This window comes from Neolamprologus brichardi, chromosome 22, assembly GCF_056152115.1.
Source record: "Neolamprologus brichardi isolate AB-2024 chromosome 22, ASM5615211v1, whole genome shotgun sequence".
Taxonomy (NCBI): domain Eukaryota; kingdom Metazoa; phylum Chordata; class Actinopteri; order Cichliformes; family Cichlidae; genus Neolamprologus; species Neolamprologus brichardi.
In genome coordinates, this window is record NC_142124.1 from 34,079,222 (window position 1) to 34,093,652 (window position 14,431).

Consider the following 14,431-nt stretch of genomic DNA (forward strand, 5'->3'; position numbering starts at 1 on the left):
TTTTGAAATTTTGCGAGCCCTGCATACAGCGCAGATGTGCATGAAGAAAATAAATTATCAGCATTTATTAAATAATAATGCTGCATAAATAAAATAAAACTATGTTGTTTTTGTGCATAACAAAGAGCTCACAACTGTGCAGCCAAAATGTAAACTAAAAAGACGCTAACTGTTAACACGGTTAGCGCGGTCAGCCCGTTGACGCCGTCCAGCCCCACGCACGGGGCGATCGGCGGTAACAGAGATTTGCCGTGTTAATGCAGTTATGCCGTTAACGTCATTTTAACGAGATTAACGCTACCAGCACTAAAATAATAATCTCCAAATGTTTTCTTTTTACCGAGCAGCTCCTCTTTGATAGCTGCCGTGTCCGTCTTGTGCTGCCTGCAGGTGAAGCGATGGGTGAGGCAAAGAGAGGCAAACTTGCAACTCCACAAGTAGAATTATAACGTAACACAGACTATATGATATAAACGATAGTGTCAGATCTTATATCTCGTATAAAAATATATCGATATATTTAAAAACTCGATATATCGAGTATATATATGTTGTCCTTATAATAACTTGCTGTAATAAATTGTTGTCACCTGTGATTGCAGCGAACAGTGAGCTAACACAACAGAGCTGAGCTGACTCTGAGCTGCACATGAATATTCATTCATGTGCAGCTCAGAGTCATGCATGTGCATGAAATCTGTAGACACTACATACTAATCAGGGCTGTGCACTGTTGTTGTGAATAGACGGCAGAATTAATACAATTACTGTCAGATGAAAGTGTGGCAGTTTCCCAGTGCAGATGCAGATGTGAAAAACACACACACACACTCCTGTTTGCAGACAGAACATCAGCTGTAAGTCTGATTACAGGTGATTAGTGTTTCATTGCAGAGGCATGAATGTGTTCCTCTCACTCATCAGCTTCTTTAATCTTTCCCGTGATCTCAGCATGAAGTTAACAAATGATTTGTTTCTGCTTCCCTGCACATGTTGTGTTGTCATCACTGTGATGTTCACGACCGTTGTTGACTTCAAGGCTGGACACAGAGAAAAAAGACAAATGGATCCATTTCATGCAGCCAGTCCAAAAAGGAAATCCAAATGATAGAAGGGAAGAGTTTCCCACACTGTGTCTGTTTCAGCTGTACCTACGCTTTAGTTAAATATTTAATTCCAATGTTCAAAGTCTTACTGGGACCCTACTGGGAGCTAGACTGTGATTATCATCTTAGTTTGTCGTTACTCTCCCAGATCTCAGTGTGTGTTTCTTTGTGTTTTCGTAGGTGTTTCTCTGGGGGAGCGCAGCAGCTCCTCAGCACGGCCCCGAGTCAGACTTGACTTATTTTGGTAAGACCTTCATGTTGCTTCATTTTGCACAGTCAGAGTCCTGCAAGCTGCAGAATGCCAACACACAGCATCACACACACACACACACACACACACACACACACACACAGCATCACGCACACACACACACAGCATCACGCACACACACACACACATAATTAAACTCAAATCTTTGTTTATATCTTAGCCTAAGTCATTATGTGCCACAGCAGGCTCAGTTTATTCTGTTTATTCTGTTTGTTGCCTGTGTGTGTGTGTGTGTGTGTGTGTGTGTGTGTGTGTGTGTGTGTGTGTGTGTGTGTGTGTACGTGGTAAATAAAGACATACATCAGCTGAAGAACTCGATGTTGTCATGTTTACCTGCTTCTTCTGTTTCTCCACTAACAGTCTGATCATCTGTAGCAGTAAATGAACTAACTGTGTTTCCACCACAAAAGCAAATCTAGTCCTGATAATAATAATAATAATAATAATAATAATAATAATAATAATAATAACAATAATAATAATAATAATAATAATAATAATAATAATAATAATAACAATAATAATAATAACAATAATAATAATAATAACAGTCCTGCTGCATTCTTCATGAAGACATGAACTACAGACAGGTGTGCTTGTGTCAGCACTGCAGTTCATTCAACAAAATAAAGGCTTGACAACAGCTGTGGTGTCACTGCACGAGTAATGCAGGAGCTGTGATGGGCCCAGGACATGTGGTCAGCGCAGAGACAGTTTAGAAGAAGCATTGAAACTGTTGTAAAGTCTCCTCACAAAGTCTTTGGTGTCTTGAGATCAGATGTGATGCACGAGGTCGATCCTGGATGATCCTCTTTCCTGACCATCATGTAGAAAAGTTTTATTCTACATACCAGATGTTGACATGTTGGGTCGTCGTCATGCTGGACGGCCCATCCATTCCCCGTCTCCAGGGTTACAGCGCGTGGCCCCGTCCGCTGGCCCCTCGGTGAGGTTGTCCTGTATCCTTGGCAGAAAAGCAGCTCCAAAGCATATTTCCACCCTGTGAGGATTGTGTTCATACTCGGCTTTTTCTTTCCTCCAAACGGATCTGCTTGAGTCGGTGGCAGAGAGCTTGATTGTGGTTTCATCTGACCGTAGCGCTTTCTACCAAGCCAAATACCAATCCTGTCCCTGGTGTCCTTTGACCGCGCTTTGGTCTGTGATAGGTGGAGAGGTTGGAGTGGAGGAAATTCATCATGTGGACCCAGAATGAGCTGAGATCAAGAGTGACTGTAACAGGTCGATGGGAGATCGAATACTGGCTCTTTGCTTTGTGTTGATCTTCTGTCCCTCTCTCTAAATTAAAAACTACAGACTGGTTTTGTTTTTTTAATGAGCAAATTTTAAAGTTCACCTGGGGATCAAATAATTATTTCCCTCACTGTGTCTTTATGTCTGAGCCCAGACTTCATTGTGGCAGCTTGTACACAGACCTTACTTGTCAGTCATTATAAAGGTTGATCAAATAGAGATTTCCCCCACAGGGCCTGAAGATACACCTGAAGAAACAAACACAGAGACTTTGTGTGTAATAGTAAGACTGAGCACATGGACTCATCACATTTGAAGGCACAGAGCTTTGTTCTCCTGTCTGCAGGACAATGAGGCTTTTCTGCAGCCACAGACGTCCCTGATGGACGTTTAAAAGAGTTCAGGGCACATTTGCTTCAGTGTCTCTTTTCAGACAAATTGCATCAATATTTTATACTTGGTTGTTGTGAAAGGACATATTTTAACTGAAACTATACAGTGGAGCAAATCTGTCAACCTGAAGGTCATTTTGGTTTCATTGGTTTAAACATGGATCAAAAATCCAAATCACAGACACGCGTCTACAAAGAGCTGCAGCTAACTCGTTTGGGTGGAAGTCCGCTGGTTTATGCTACTGTGCTACAAGCCTGCTAATTAGACAAGCTTTTATTCATCGTAGCAGGGCGCTGGGCTGGAGTGCTGCATTGCACATTGAACAATGATGCTAAGGTTAGGAGGAGATGGCCATCAAACATATGAAAACATATAAAAACAAACGATTCCTGATTCTCTTTTATTCTCACTGTAGCTCAGAGACAGCAGCTCAGCTTCTTATCGAAAGCTTTGTGCTCCAGTCCAAGTGTCCCGTTACTCTCTGCGCTGATCAGACTGTGAATGTTAGGAAGAACTGGGGTTGTGTGAGGCATGCTGTATGAAGGGCTTTGAGCAGAAAAGCTCTGTGTAAGAACCATTTACCATATCACTGATTCATAAATGCAAATTATTAGCTGTCACTTGATTTAATGAAGTTATGGTTACAGAGCTCCGAGTACACTGCATTTTGGATTTAATGACTGAAATATTTCATTGGATAAGTGATGTGCTGATATTATTTGCAATGATGAAACAGAATAAGAGTGAAATTATAGGGACCCAGTTTCTTTTTATTAAATCAATAAAAGGTTTTAATCAAGAAGCAGGTTGTGATGCTGAGCTCTGGCTGTACTTCACAATAATTCTGTCAGATAACATTTCATGTAAATCAGATCTGAAAGTTAAGCTCCTCACTAAAGTAGGGCTGGTGTCCTCACTGATTTCTGGAATCGATTTGATTCGATTCGGGGAAATTTTGCCTCTGACAGTCAGAAATATTATAATTCTGATCACTTATCAGTACATATCTATATGTTTATATCTATAAAAAGGAAGCTGACACTTGTGAGACTTTATCAAAGGTGTGAGCGTCACAGCAGACGCCTCTGTGTTGAAGTAACTGAAGAAACACAGAACGACATGAAGGCAGTTGTCCTGCTCTGGGTTTTCTAGCAAAGTTACAGAGGTTTACAGACACAGCGTTTTGCAATTCTGCATAATTTTAAAAAGTTTAAATTTGTTCAGTATTGAACAGCAGAAATGAGGCTTTGTTTTCAGAAGTAAGTAAAAAAGAAAAAAAGAAAACAGTCTGCATGCCAGGTTTCCTTGGGTAAGATGCTACTGCCCAGTAAATAGTTCAGTAAATGTCTCCCTGCACTAGCTGTCTGTGACTATGCACTAGCTGCATGTTAACATCCTCTAATTAAAAGAAACACAGATTTCAGTCAGACAGTTATATAAAGCCACCAGCTACAGACACAGACGTCTGCAACATATAATTAAACTGTGGCCATTCCAGCATTGTGTACAGTATATTGCAAGCAGGAAATGCAACAGTACATATAGAACACAGTTTTCTAAGTAAATATTTTTGTATTACATATTTGTAAAGGTGCTATTGATGTGAAATTCTCATCAGACGTTGGAAACAACCCATCCAAAGAAATCAAGTCCATAAATTAACTTATAATAAGAAATGAAACGGGGGAAGTGTTGAACACATGAAGAAAGGGAGGTGCAAACAGGCAGGACAGTCATGACACCAGCAGGTCTGTAAGAAGGTGTCTCATTACCAACACGTCACACAAGAAACAGGAAGACAGATTATTTTAAAGGAAACGATGAGTGCACTCAGCTAAGAGGGCCTGTACATGTGCTCACTCATGCAGGATCCATCGCACTTAGACAAGCCTGTGAGACACGGGGAGAATATAGTCACATCAGACCAAAACCGAACGCTTTGGATGCTGTAATGCTCGCCATGGTCATGGGTCAAAAGGCCCTCATCCCCAAAACACCGCACCAACAGTGACGTTTGGAGGTGGGAACATCATAGTGTGAGGCTGTTCTTCAGCGTACGACACTGACACGTGTCATAATCAATGTTCCCTCTAATGTTTCATGTGTCTGAACACACAAACTCCCTGAGCGTCCCTTGAACCACTGAGCAACAGCAGACGTGTGCACTGTGGTCACGCCAGCATCGAATCATCCAAGTTACATGTTTATTAAAGTAATCAAATTACAGCATTTATGTTAGACTACTTTATCCCACTTACAATGAAAATTAAATAAATCTTGTTCATGACCTGTGTAGCATGTTAACACTATTGGAAGTAAAAACAATTTAAACTCCAATTTTGAAAACACAACTTTCTTTTCTTTCATAAAGCTCTGACTTGTATGATGAGTCTGTGGTCTGGGAGAGAGTCTGTAACTCTGTCTGCAAATACAGTAAATAATGACCAGTGTTGGGCAATTAATTATATAGTTACTTCTTCAAAAAAGTAACTGAGTTACAAACAACAAAGTTTTTTGCAGCTGTTTACCTAAAAATGCAGCCAAGGCGTTTTTAAATAAACATTTCAAACTATTTACAGAACAATCAGCTGTTCTGCATCAAATCTGATGCCACACAAATTATTTGTGCCACTCCAAAAAATAATTTCTGTCCACTATGAGATGAAGGAGAACAACAGCCTGATACCTGCAGGCCTGACAACAGCAGATGTATCACTGCTGTAACACCTGTAACATTCAGCAGTCGCCTCATTGTTCTGACACACAACAACACTATTGACTACACTACACAAGACTACACACTAACTACACACTAACTACACAAGATTTGTGTTAAACGTCGCAAATCTCTCACATCTCAAACACGCCGTCACTCCTAAAACTTCCTCCGTCCTAAACAACTAAATGCCATGTTGCCATATCATTCTTTGATTGGTCCACATGGTACATTTTTCGACCAATAGGAAAGGCGGGGGTTTTTTTGGTGTTGTTTTTGCTCACAGGCTTTCGAGCGTTTTCCTTATAAAACGCAGTTTTCACCGTTTCTTCCTGCAGTAAATATAAACAACGACAGTATTCAGGAAGAAAACCAAACATTGCAGATATTTTATCATAACTCTGGTTTTACGTGGCCGATCAACACAATTTAAAAACTGGTATAAAGTCCACACTTTTCCCGCCAATAGTTCCGTCTGTCCTGCTCACATCTCCAATGGTTGTACACGTTGTCATTAACGTGGCTTCACTCCACATCAGCCGCTTTGCTAAAACATCGGTGTCGCACATAAGGACGCTGTCATAGGCTGTCAGTGACGTTGATTAGCTGCGTATATACGAATGTGAATCGCATCATTGGCTGGACTTTGGGATAGTCGTTGACCCAGGGTTTTGAGTTTATTGTATTATTTATCATTTCTATTCTTTGGTTTCTTTGTTAGAGTTCTGTCTTATAGCAGCGGTCTCCAACCTTTTTTGCGCCACGGACCGGTTTATGCCCGACAATATTTTCATGGACTGGCCTTTAAGGTGTTGCGGATAAATACAACAAAATAAAACTTGTACCGGTACTGAAAAAAAGAAGATTTATTCATAACACACGTGAAAAGACCCAGGAAAACCGAGTTAACGATAAAAACGATAACAAAATAACGCTGAAAACCGATAAAAACCCTGAAAACTATACATTTCACACCTGAGCCTCAACTCTCGCGGCCCGGTACCAAACGACTCACGGACCGGTACCGGCCCAAGGCCCGGGGGTTGGCGACCTCTGTCTTATGGTTTATGTCTCTGTGTAATCCTTAGTTGCTGTCCAGTCTGTGTCTGTCCTGGTCCCATGTCTTTGTTCCCTCTGTTGCAGTGCCTGCATGTGAGTCTGTGTCTTTAGTTCAGTCTGTGTTATGTTTCCTGTTTTATTTTGAAGGTCTATGTCTGATGTTAATGTATCTGGTTTAGCTTCCTTTGTCTCGTTAGGCCTGATTTGTCCCAGCTGTGTTTCCCTCCTGTTACTCCCTGATTGCTCCCTCTGTGTATTTAAGCCCTGTGTTTCTCTGTGTTTCTCTGTTTCTCTGTGTTTCTTTGTGTCGTGATCTACCGTTTATCTTTTTGTGTGTTCTGTCAGTCCTCCGGTGTAAGTTTATTTTGATATATCCAGTTATGTTGCATTTGAGTTTAGCATTAAAGCTGTTTTGAGTTTGTCTGCACCCTGGGTCCTATTCCCTCCTGCACACAGCTGTTCATGACAAATTGTTAAAGTTTTGATTTTAATTTCAATTCAGGTTAAAAAAAATTTGTGTGCACAACGCAGATTTTCTGTGCGCAGAGAGCATGCCAGCAGCTTAGAGGGAACATTGGTCATTATGTATATTATTGTATGTTAATAATAAAAATGAAGAGTGTACTGAGACAGTCTTGATAAAAATCTGCTGCCAGGATGATGAAGCTGAAACAATGATTGATTTCAATGATCCCACACATCCGAGGGCTCAGCTGGTTTTACAGAAAGAACATAAAGCATGGCCCAGCCAATCAGCTCACACTGAAACTCTGTGGAAGGACTGAAGCTCAGCGTTTATAGGACTGTTTATGTGGCCGAAATCACACCTGATAATGCATGTGCGTCGTGTTACCAGCATCTGGTGAGAATCTCAGGTCAGAGGCACCTTTAGAAATACATTTACTTAGAAAATGAAAGACGTGTACAGTACTTGTTTTACCTGCTGTACACGTGACTGTGTGGCGGGCGTGGTTGTGGTCAATCCAAGGTGCAGGCACCTGCCGTGCCCCAGCCGCTCCCACCCCGAGGAGTGGGGCTGGTTGCACCCTGGGGGCCTGCACGGGGGCCTGAACAGTCCGGACCTCCTCCACACCCACGCTGGTGGGGTGGCGGCGGTGGCGGCCAGGACTGGATCCGAGCTGCCAGATTCTTAATCGCCTCCATATGACGCTCGGTCTGGTCCTGCAGCGTGACACCGCTGCCTGCTCCTGTTGCGTGGCCACCATTTTGGCCAGCTCCTCCCTTGGCTGGCCCAGTCCTGGAGCTGCCACGCCCCCATCCTGGGTTTCGGCACCACTTTAGTGAATGCACAGCAGACCTGACCACATGTCCATCTTTTATTCGCCACACGATTTATGCACACGGTTGCTGTACACACACAGTGGCCGCAGCTCTCCCGCTGCCAGCCGTACTCACATCAACAATAAACCCCGCACTCAGGGCCAAGTACCATTTATGCAGGTCGGCGTGATAAACCGATGCAGCTCCAGTGCGTCAGCTCGCCTGCCAATGTCTGTCTATTCAAATGAAGCCTAACAGATGGGTTGTGTTGCTCTGAGGAGATTAGTAAGTGAAAATAAAAAGGTTTCACTTAAATAGGAATATTTACTGATGATGACTTTAGGCACCAAACATCATTCATGGGTCTGCAGGTGATTGGCAGCTCCAGCTGTCATCCATGATGAGTGTGCTCTTGCTGCTGAGCATGACTTATTGGTCCCAGTACTCCCAGTAGATTATGTGGACCTACTCAACTCACGGTGCACGCAGTATAGCAAAACACCGTGGTCAGCCTCTGTGTACAGAGAACTTAATGTAATATGATAAGTGCACTGGAGACTTGATCATTCAGCTGATTCTTCTGTCAGCTTGAATTCTTTAATGAAAGCACCATCTGCTCTGCCGTGTGTGATGCAGGTTGCCATGATGATGAGCGTGTATCACGTTGCATTGTGTGTTGCAGCTTTGTAAATCAAGTATTAGAGCTCCAGGCGCAGTGGCTGCCCGATGAAGATGGACTCTTATCTAAATGCCAGTTCAAATAAGATGCATGTTGGTCAATATGACGATTATTGTTGACTGTTCCTCGTCGGTGCTGATTCATGATGCATGATGGAGGTAAACTGAAGACTGGGCAGGGCTGACATTTGGCTTTAGAGCAGTTATCATTTTTATTATCATGTATTTGTCTGTTTTGTGCATTAGTTTAAATTGTCAAGCGACACAAATTCAGTGCAGAGATGAACTGTTGAACTATGGTTGAACTATGGTTGAACTATGGTTGAACTATGGTTGAACTATGAAAGCTACGCGTTTGTTTTACTAAAACTGACAATCCTGCCTCAGAAGCAGTTAGCAGCAAACTATACTTAAACCTCAGGCTAAGCTCTCATATACAACAAGTGTAACTGGTTATGCTCCCATTATTATTTTATGCAGGAATACTGTTTTATCACCCCTATCTGTGACAGATATTCTAACATTTGAAAATTCTGTTAACATTTTTTCACTGATTACGTTCATAATGTTTGTGGACAGATTGTCTCGGGGCAGCCTGAGGCTGAAGGTGTTGTGTTTCGTGGCCGTATGATCTCATGTCTGATGTATGCAGATGAAGCGGCCAGAATGAGAATTAGCACGTTTGAGATCATCGTCCTCAGACAGAAAAATTCCCCATGCCATCTCCGTGTTGGTTAGAGGTGGGAATCACCATACTTGTAGAATATATTTATACTGGAAGTGCTGGGTATACAAGTCTGGCCTAAGTCTTCGGTCAGAAAGACTGCAGCAGTCCAGGAGTTTAGTTCACCGTCTTTAATGAAGCTTCACAGAAGAACTGGTTACAGCAGGGCTTGCCAGGATAAATCCAACTGTGATACAGCCAGATATGAACTTATAATTGTAGCAGATGCAGTATAGGTGACTATAAGCATGGTTGTCTGGAAACAGAAACAGGTAATACTATAATTAGCAGGGTCAAAGATAACTAAGCAACAATCAGAACACATCATCTACTCAGACACAGCAATATTTTACTATGTCCACAAGGGGTCGCCGTAAGACCAGAAGTTAGCTAAATAGCACATATCTTCCCAGTTGCTAGTACTAAGGCAAGAATGTGGCAAGCTAACAACAGCTAAACTAAACAATAAACAACCGAATCCTTTAACCGCGGGATATAGTCATTGGAGGAGATTCTGGCCACTGGTATTAACTTAGTGCTAATTAATTAAATAATTAAATAAACCCACTAACATGATAGCAGTGTACTGAGGCATAACTTTAGCTTGAACAACAAACAACACAAACACACAAACAACTATAACTATTATCATACCAGTTAACCTGTCAAAGGTAATAACACTTACAGTCTCATTAACGCACACGGAATCACACAAACTGCGATACAACTGCCATGCTCTGCTGCTGCTTTTCGTCTCTCACTCTCCCTCTGCCTGATGCGCACATGATCACTGGTGCGCTTGATTCTTGCCTCTAGACATCCTGAGGCTGAGTCAGCAGGGAATTTGCACAACCATACATCCCACGATACGATATTATTGCAATTTTTTAAAATATTTTGCGATATTCAGATTCTGTACATAAAGGTAAACTTTATCAATATTCATTTTCTCTAATATCAAAGTCTCACACTCAGTCTTTCTCTCATTTCAGTTTGATTGTTGACAAACTGAACGGTTTGTATTACAGTCTAGTCCAACTTAACTGAATCAACCATCTGGTACAATTATAGCTATTCTGAACTATGCAGTTTATGAAAACTATGCAGCCCCTTCAGCAACTGAAGAATTTGAAAGTAAATTAAAACAAAATATAATTTTACATTAAATAAAAAAGTTTTAAACTTAATTAAAATAAAACATGTCTTAAATTAAAATAAGTAAACTGTCATGTTTATTGCTGCCAAAAATAAGTTAAACACATTTGGACAGTGTATATATATATATACATTTATTACTTAGGTGGTTATTAAAGGGTTTATATAATGGCTGATCAGACCATTGTGACACATGAGGGGTAACAAACAAACACAATCATAAATCACAAACGATGCAGTACAATCTAGTTTCTTAATAAACTAAACACCAAAGATGAAAATCAAAAACCCCATTAAACCCTAAACTCAAATATTTAATTAAATACAAATACTTTGTTTTTAAATTAAAGAAAACACACATTCTCCCCTTCAGCAGGAAGTGGTGGTGTGGTCCAATTATCCCTCTTTGTATTTAATGGTTTCAAACCCTGGCTACCATCTTTTGTCCAGCAACTCCCAGGGATGATGGCAGGTAAGAAATAAAAAGACAAAGGTTAGTCAGAAATCAAAGAAATGAAGTATGAATACATAAGTAAACTAAATGTGCTTACAAATAGGACAAATGTATCCAAACCAATCAATAAAGTTATTGGTAACTAAAATGTATTACTATGTTCAAATGAAGAATGAAAATACAAAAGTTACCAACTTTAGAGTGTGGCCACGGGTTTGGCCATGACAGTAACAAAATATCGATTTCTGCTGTCCCTGTATCGATACATTATTAGCAAACAAAATATCACCATGCTACACAGTATCTAGTTTTCCCCACCCCTAGTGTTGGTGTCCGAGGCAGAAGAGTTCAAGTATCTGGAGGACGCTCACAAGTATGAAAAGGATAAATGGGAAATGACGGCGAGATTGGACACTGTAATGGTGTGGTGTGGTGAAGAGAGAGCTGTTACTTGTTCTCACTCTCACATAAGGCCACAAGTAACAAGTGAGGCCACATGGGCTGTGACAACAAACAACAACGAGGTCTTCATTGTTTTTTAAATCCTTTATTTCCATGCTTAGTTCAAATATTTGATGCATGAACCCTTAAAATGAGAAAAGTTAAAATGAGATGTCCTATAACAGAATAATTAGAAGGTAATTAAAAAACAGAAGAAGTATATTTCTCACAACTTCAGTCACACTGACTACACCAGTGGGCCAATTCATGGAAAAAAGAGGGAAATTCTTGTTGCTTGTGTTGTTGCTCGAAAATGTCAAAACGTGAGATATTTCCGTGGATGCACCACCCACAGACATTTTATTTGGGTGTTGGTGGATCTTTGAAGAGGCTCCACCTGGAGTCTCCATAGTTCTCCTGGGAGACTTTAACACTTTGACAGACCTGGAGATGCATGATGGAAGGAAGAGTCTGCTTGATCCAAATCTTGACTTCTGTGCTAGCATGGGTTAGCCATAACAAACACCATGCTCAAGCACAAGATGTGCACATAGTCTACATGGCAATGATCGACTTTGCTGCTGTATCATCTGATAAGAGCAGGCCTGTTATTTGATCACTGCCTAGTGAGTTAAATCAAAGGCAGGGCGGCTGCTAGACGAAGCTGAAGCTGAAGAAAGCAGCGACAGTATTAAAGGGCCAAAAGGACGTCAGCTTTGGTAGAGGAGGTCACAGAAGAAGACTTTTGGGAGCCCTGTTCTGGCAAGCTCTCCGTGGACTCAGGAAGGGAAACCAGGGCTTGGCTCAGGCTGTGCTCAGCCAGAGGGAAGAACTGGTGACCCAGATTTGGGATATTGTAGAGCAGTGGAAAAAGCACTTTGATGATCCGAGGCAAAACCTCCAGTATAGAGAAAGCAGAGCCTGAAAACTCATGGAAAGCCACATCTATTACACTGACAGAGGTCGCTGCGTTAGTTAAGAAGCTCCCTGGTAGCAGCGCTGGTCGAGATTCACTTTGAGAGTCTGTAACTTTGCTCACTTCCAAAACAATTAACAGACTCGGATTTTTAATGGTCACTGTAATGGAGAGAGTCAAAATATCAATCTAAAGTGCAGACAAAGCACATTACATTTGCATATTATTCAATCAAATGAAAGAAAATTTAGTGATGTCCTATAGCCCAACAATTACAATCAATCAATTAGAAATACTCCGTGTTCATAAAGCACACCTGTCCACAGACTTCTTCCATTCCAACCTCCCCACCTCCATGGTCAGACCAGAAAGTCAATGAAAAACATTGTAGACCACAAGAAGCAAGAAGCTTGGTGAAAAAGTGACAACTGTGACAACAGAGATGGAAGAAAAAAAGACTTTAAATTGCTTTTGGTTTGACTCCATACAAAATCTTACCTCATGTCAGGGATCAGCCTGAAACCGCTTGGGTTGAGCCTCATCAGTGATCTCAATGATGGCAGTCGGGACTACAACCAAAAACTGATAACACACTACGCCTTAATGAATTGAAATCTTGCAGCATCCACCAGGTCATGTGCCTAAGAAAGCTCAGGTATAGGCCCAACTTAAACTTTCCAGGGAATATTCAAATGACTCAGAGAAGCCATGACGGAGTGGCCGAGCCAGTCTCCAGACCTCAGGTCTGTAGGTGCAGAGAGCTGAAGCTTCAAATGTCCAAGCGACAGCCAAGAAACCTGAAAGATTTCATTCCTATAAAGAGGAGTGGGCCAGAGACCAACTACAAGAAACGTCTTACGTGCTTGTCAACACGGTTTCTCCAAAGGTAGTAATGATACTCAAATTATGACTTTGGTATCATTATTTTTTGTGGATTTTTGGTTGATATACAGTTTGAACTTATGTTAAAAGTTAGAGATTGTTCATTTCTTGGTAAGTGAGCAAACTTTTAAGTTATAGGGTGAAGAGCTCAGACATCCAGAGAGATCTTAGAGTATAGCCGCTGCTCCTCTGTGTTAATAGGTGGGTTTGGTAAGGATGCTTCCTGAGTACTGGAGACTTTCCAGGTAAGTGGAAGATAACAGATGGATGGACAGTTGCAAGTAGAAATATGTAGTGGTGGTCATAAATTACTGCACTTGGACACCTGATCATTGATTGATTTTTGTGCTGGTAGCCAACTCAGACACAGAAAAGGAGCTACTGACCAAAGCAAACCGAGACTCGGGCTACTGAACTTGCCAAAAGAATAATTAGCTGCACAACAGTACAAGGAAATGAATTAAGGTGTGACCAAACTACACTTTGATAGTGAACGTGCTTATGAACATGATAGTAATGGCATGTTTACATTTCAGCACTTGTAAAAGTTGGCATGAATGTTAATGTAGGCAAACCTGGAAATGTATGATTCTGTGCTGCTCTGTTAGCTAAACACCACAACAACAGTTTTAAGTGTGTGCAGCAAACCTTTGATCCAGACTTTCATGCAGCTTCAGTTTCTGTCAGCTGGGTCTGGTTTGAAGGACGTATGTGGTGACGGTACATCAGATAGAAAACTTGTTTAACCCTTTAAAGCCGGTCAAGCAGCACTCTCTGTTTTGCATAACTATTTTTTAAATCCCGGTAGCTCTGCAACCACGTGAGCTAGCACAATAATTTGTTTTGCATATGAAACCGGAGGAGTTGTACTTACATCTTATGCCATCAGCTTGTCCTCGGTCACAGTTTCCTTCCACATATAACTTTGCAAAAACTGCATAAAAAGCACTTGCAGCAACAAAAACATAATATTCCAAAAACGGGCTTTGCCGATCCGATCAGCTGTTTGTAACACTTCCTATGTTGGAATAGACGTCAGCGAACTTTGCATGTCTGCCATGACCTGCCCGAAACCGGAAATGACGTCATTTTCGCGGAATTGTA

General features: G+C 41.3%; 1 protein-coding gene across 3 annotated transcripts in view; it reads left to right on the forward strand.

The window, feature by feature from the left end:
- thrb (thyroid hormone receptor beta) overlaps positions 1–14,431 on the forward strand; it is a 117,266-nt gene that overhangs the window by 66,156 nt on the left and 36,679 nt on the right. For 2 of the 3 annotated variants that reach the window (XM_087834982.1, XM_087834983.1), the window contains exon 2: positions 1,287–1,350. The exons of the other annotated variant lie outside the window; for it this stretch is intronic. The gene's annotated coding sequence lies outside the window, so the exon portion shown is untranslated. The remainder of the gene's footprint in view (positions 1–1,286; positions 1,351–14,431) is intronic. 3 annotated transcript variants of the gene reach the window in all.